Source organism: Oreochromis aureus, linkage group 11, assembly GCF_013358895.1.
Source record: "Oreochromis aureus strain Israel breed Guangdong linkage group 11, ZZ_aureus, whole genome shotgun sequence".
NCBI lineage: Eukaryota > Metazoa > Chordata > Actinopteri > Cichliformes > Cichlidae > Oreochromis > Oreochromis aureus.
Genome location: NC_052952.1, coordinates 38,280,900 through 38,286,203, shown reverse-complemented (window position 1 = coordinate 38,286,203; position 5,304 = coordinate 38,280,900). Strand labels below are relative to the sequence as shown.

General features: G+C 43.9%; 1 pseudogene; it reads left to right on the top strand.

Moving 5' to 3' along the window:
* Positions 1-755: 755 nt before the first annotated feature.
* LOC116330539 lies at positions 756-4,927 on the top strand (annotated as a pseudogene).
* The last annotated feature ends 377 nt before the right edge of the window (positions 4,928-5,304 follow it).

Genomic DNA, 5,304 nt, shown 5'->3' with positions numbered 1-5,304 from the left:
ACGATAAATAGGACCGAGTTCTGAATATGTGTGCAGTGCTTTTTTACTCAGGGTTATATTATTTTACACGTACAAGGAGTTGAGTCGGGGCCGTGTGCATGTATGAAAAAGAAATTCTTTGCACGGATACTTTGCTACGTTACAAGCATTAGGAAATACGACATCTTAAACATTAGCTGAACAATGAGAAACCTTGCCGTAATGGTCTATTTGATTCACCTTTTATTGTTTATTTTATTTTCACTTGCTGAATACGGGACAGATTTGACTGGGGGAAGGAAAGGGGAGAAAGAAAAACAGCGGGGAAGAGGGACGGGGAAAAAGGGCAAAAACCCAAAAACCAACAGAATAAGCAGACAAAAAATACATATATCGATCACCTGGATCACCTGTTGAGAAAGAAAGAAGAAAGCAAGCAGAAGAAAACGAGAGTAATATAATAAACAACATCATCACGATGATCTATGGGAATATGACAGTAAATACTAAATATTAAACATTATTGTACAGCACGTAAGATCGACATTTAATCTGTTATTAGACTCAATTGGCTTCTGTCAAAATGTAAAAGAACCCACCCACCACTTTAATCACACTCTAGATCTTGTTTTAACATATGGCATAGAAACTGAACATTTAACAGTGTTTCCTGAAAACCCTCTGCTGTCTGATCATTTTCATGGATGTTAAAATCACCCACAATAAATATTTTATTCGAGCTGAGCACTAAATCAGATAAAAAGTCTGAGACGTTTTGGTTTGTTTTTGTCACGTTTGTTGTAATGAGGAGTTTCCCTCACAATAAAGCTGCGTCCCAAGTTAACTCTCTGTTCTGCATTTTGGGTCCTTCGTCTTTCCTGCACACAGCACGCCGTGACAGTGAGTCTCTGCCTCTGAGCTGCTTCACTTTTACTTTGGTGGAGTTTGCAGAACTGCCTCCCTCTCCTGCGTTGCTGGTAAGACCTTCGTTCCCTCACACTGCAGGTCATTACATCACACAGGTGTAAACAGGTGTTCTATTTGCAGGTTGTATCCGTACAGGTCGCCTCCTTCCTGAACCTGAAAGTCAGAATGAAGTGAGCTGCTTTCACTTTTGCGTGTTTGTGTTTCTCAGGAATGTTGGGTCTGGATTTGTGCTCAGAGTCTCCCCCTGTTATTTTAGACGTGTTTTGGCCTTAGTTAGGGCTGGATCAGGTGACCCTGCACCCGAACACCCGAGCTAAGTGTTTGCAGAGATGCAGATGAAGAACATGGATTTTATTTAATTATTATGAAGCAGGGGCGGATCTAGAGGAAGTTTCTTAGGGGGGCATGGAAATCAAATGGGGGGTCAAATCAAAGCCTTTTTTAAACACATGTGTTACATATGGTTACAATGATTCACGTGCAGTAAGTCTGCACACGTTTGTATAACTGAATTATTTTCTTTAGCCACATAATGAAACACCTCAGTTACATGTGAGTTTGGATGCTATGTACTGTATAGCCTGTATAATAAATAAATATGTAGCCCAATAAAGCTACACAACATGGGGCGGTTCATTTACAAACACAAGTCTAACTCAAGTTTCACATCTTGTTAGAAAAAATCAAATTGTTGCTTAAATTTACACAAAATGTCAGAAATCTGCACGTCATGAACAAAAAGCTCATTTTTCATGATTTGTTGGGTTCACCCTCTGGGGAGAGCACGACATAACCGCACACTTTTCACTACTTTGTGTTTCACCCTTACTTCTTTTTTTGCCTCGTTTGTTTGGTATCATTCTCTTCAGCTCAACCTCACGTGTCTGAATTTACACGGAGTTTTTCACTGACATACTGAAGTAACACAACTGATCTGAAATCACACAAAAACATCAAATCCTAGTTGTAGTTATATTCGCTTTACTGTAAGAACCACAAACATGTTTAGTGAATAATTTTACTAAAGTTGAAATGCAAATATAAACAGTCAGATTTTAAAAACGCGTCGCACACAACAATAAAGTTATATACAACTATTTGTCTAAAAGTCAATGCATCCCACAGGTTTTTGTACAAACATTTAAAACTCCTGAAACTACAATAAGAGAACAATCAGGTGTCACAATAAGATGCTGCACAAATTATTTGTGTGAGTGAAAAAAAAACAGTTTGTGGCCACAAGACAGAGGAGAACAGCACAGGGACAAACCTGCAGGCCTGACAGCAGGAGGAGTATCACTGCTGCTGTTTCCACCTGGAGACTGTTTACACTGCAGCCTTTGTCACACTCATTAGTGCCCTCACTGACACACAACACACAACAACCACCACACAACACATTAACTACACACTCTATGCTAAACATCACAAAACTCTCTCTCTCTCTCTCTCTCTCTCTCTCTCTCGCTCGCTCGCTGCCATCACTCCCCAAACTTCGTCCTAAACTACTAAATCTCACGTGTTGCCTTTTTTTTTTCGCCAGTAGGAAGGAGGTGGCTTTTTTCTTTCTTTACTGTTTGTGTGACGATAGTATTCAGAAAAAAGCATAGCTTTTATATGTTTTATCCTAACTCTGGATTTAGTCACCTGTCATTAAAATTTAAAAAAAGGAAGTCTGAACTTTCAACACAAGCTGAAATAGAGACTCAGCGCGGCTGCAGCTTGTTGCTATGTCAGCTTAAATCAGTCATGTGATGTGGAAGTGCAGCACACAGAGTGTTAATAACACTCACCTTCAGTCCATTTCCACAGTGTAACAACCAAGCAGCTGTGTGAAATCCACGGTGCTGTTCAAAAAGTGCTCTGGAACAATAATAGGCATCGGTTGCTACTGACAACAAGAAATAAAGCCGGTCCACGCTATGGGCTGAACCATTTGTTAATGGTAGAGGTGGGGGGAGTGGGGGTAACATATTCAGCTTTAGAATTTATATTCAGTGTTAACTGGAGCTAGGCTCAAAGTGTTAATGCTGTCTTATTTAAATAAACAGCACTGTCAGAGCTCATTAATGTGCCAACCGAAGACACGATAGCATCTGCACGGCTTCTTCATCGTGTGTCCTCAGGTCTTCCTCTTGCCATCGTCTTTGTTCACTGTGAGTCCATCAGACACCTTTGCTGTAGTTTGATGTTTACTCTCTGCTTCCTTTATAGTGATCTACTCAGCAGAGGATTTCATACTCAACCAGTCATACACCATGGAGATGTTCAACCAATCATACAGCATGGAGATGTCCTACTATGAATATTACTATAATGTCAGTGACTACCTAGATTATGATGGATTTTGTGTTTTTCACAACAACCAGAATGTGGTGAAGGTGATCATACACTCCATCTTCTGCATCCTGGGCCTCGTGGGGAACAGCCTGGTCATTGTCACCTACGCCTTCTACAAGAGGATCAAGTGCATGACTGACATCTACCTGATCAACGTGGCCGTAGCCGACCTGCTGTTCGTGCTGGCGCTGCCGTTCATCGTCTACAACGAGCTGTGGTCGTGGCCGATGGGGCAGGTGGCCTGCAAGCTGCTGCACGGCTCCTACAGCGTGAACCTGTACAGCGGCATGCTGCTGCTCGCCTGCATCAGCACTGACCGCTACATCGCCATTGCCCAGGCTCGGCACAGGCGCTGGCTGTCGTACAGCTCCATCATCTGCGCCATCGTCTGGATCTTCGCCATACTCGTGTCCGTCCCCACCTTCTACTTCTACGAGTGGTACGAGCCGTCACACCTCAGTGGCATCATGCTGGGCAATGATAACCAAACCGAGATCCAGAGCTGGACTTCTGAGTACGTCTGTGAGATCAAGTTTGAAGACCCAGACATACCCACGGCGGTGAAGGTGGCCCTCCCCATCACCCAGATCAGCGTGGGTTTCTTCCTGCCACTCTTCATCATGATCTTCTGCTTCAGTGGCATCATCATCACCCTGCTGAAGGCCAAAACTCTCCAGCACCACAGAGCGGTGTGGGTGATGCTGGTGGTTGTGGCCGTTTTCATCATCTGCCACCTGCCCTACAACATACTGCTGCTGTACGACACGGTCAACATGTTTCAGGAGCGCTCCTGTCAGGGCCATCTGCGGACATGCTGCAGGTGGCCCTGACAGTGTCGCAGACCATTGCTTACATGCACTGCTGCCTGAACCCGATGCTGTACGTCTTCGTGGGGGTGAACTTCAGGAACCACTTCAGGAGGATCTTCAGGGACCTGTGGTGTCTTGGAAAGGCCCCACGCCGCTTCTCCAGAGTCACCTCTGACTTCTATATGTCCTCCACTCTGCGCTCGATGGACGGGTCCAGCAACAGTGCTGCTTCTTTCACCATGTTGAAGACATCTGTGGGTTGATCTCTGAAGATCCAGGTCTCTAACACCAAACCCGATTCATGTCTGTCCCACCGACGAGATTCCTCAAGATAAAGAGATCTAACGCCGAGCTGCACCTCTTATTCTGCTTCATTATTTTAATCGTGAAATATCCAAACTCCTGCATTTTCTTTCTTTTGTGATTTGTGCTGTCAGTGCGCCCCAGGGTGGCTGTGGCTACAATGTAGCTTGCCATCACCAGTGTGTGAATGGGTGGATGACTGGTTGTGTAAAGCGCTTTGGGGTCCTTAGGGACTAGAAAAGTGCTATACAAATACAGGCCATTTACCATTTACCATTTTGTGAGTGATGACTGTCAATGTTTTGTCACCTGAAACAGGTGGCTGAACGTGCAGAACCGTGAAAACACGTCTGATTTAAACTCGTCTGATCTCTCCTTCATGGCGGCCTCCCCGTGCACCTTCGACCTTTTTCAGCACTGCTGCTGTTTTAAGGATGCCCTGGCGCCATGCACAGCTCTGCTGACAGTGTGACTCTGGGCGGTGAATTCACTGTGTTTCATGCATGTTTTAGCCTTTACCTGACCTGGAGATCAGAGTGCGTCTCTTCACCAATGTTCACATTCTTATAATAAAAATGCACTAAAATGTTGGTATTCAGTTTAATCAGTACTAGGGGTGCAACGGATCAAAAATCTCACGGTTCGGATCGGATCACGGTTTTAAAGTCACGGATCGGATCAATTTTCGGATCAGCAAAATAGAAAAAAAAGACACAAAATTCTACTACTTGCCGTTTACTTATTTAAGTATTTTTGCCTATTAAAAACATTCAACTGAAGACTCATTCCACGCACTTATATTAAAACAAATTAAGGTGCAATATGGACATTATGGACCATGCTGGGCAGCCTCTGCATCATCTGCACATGGCCATAAACAACCAGAGGAGTCTGTTCAGTGACAGGTTGCTTCTCCCAAAGTCAAGTCCTTTGTCCCACACGCCAT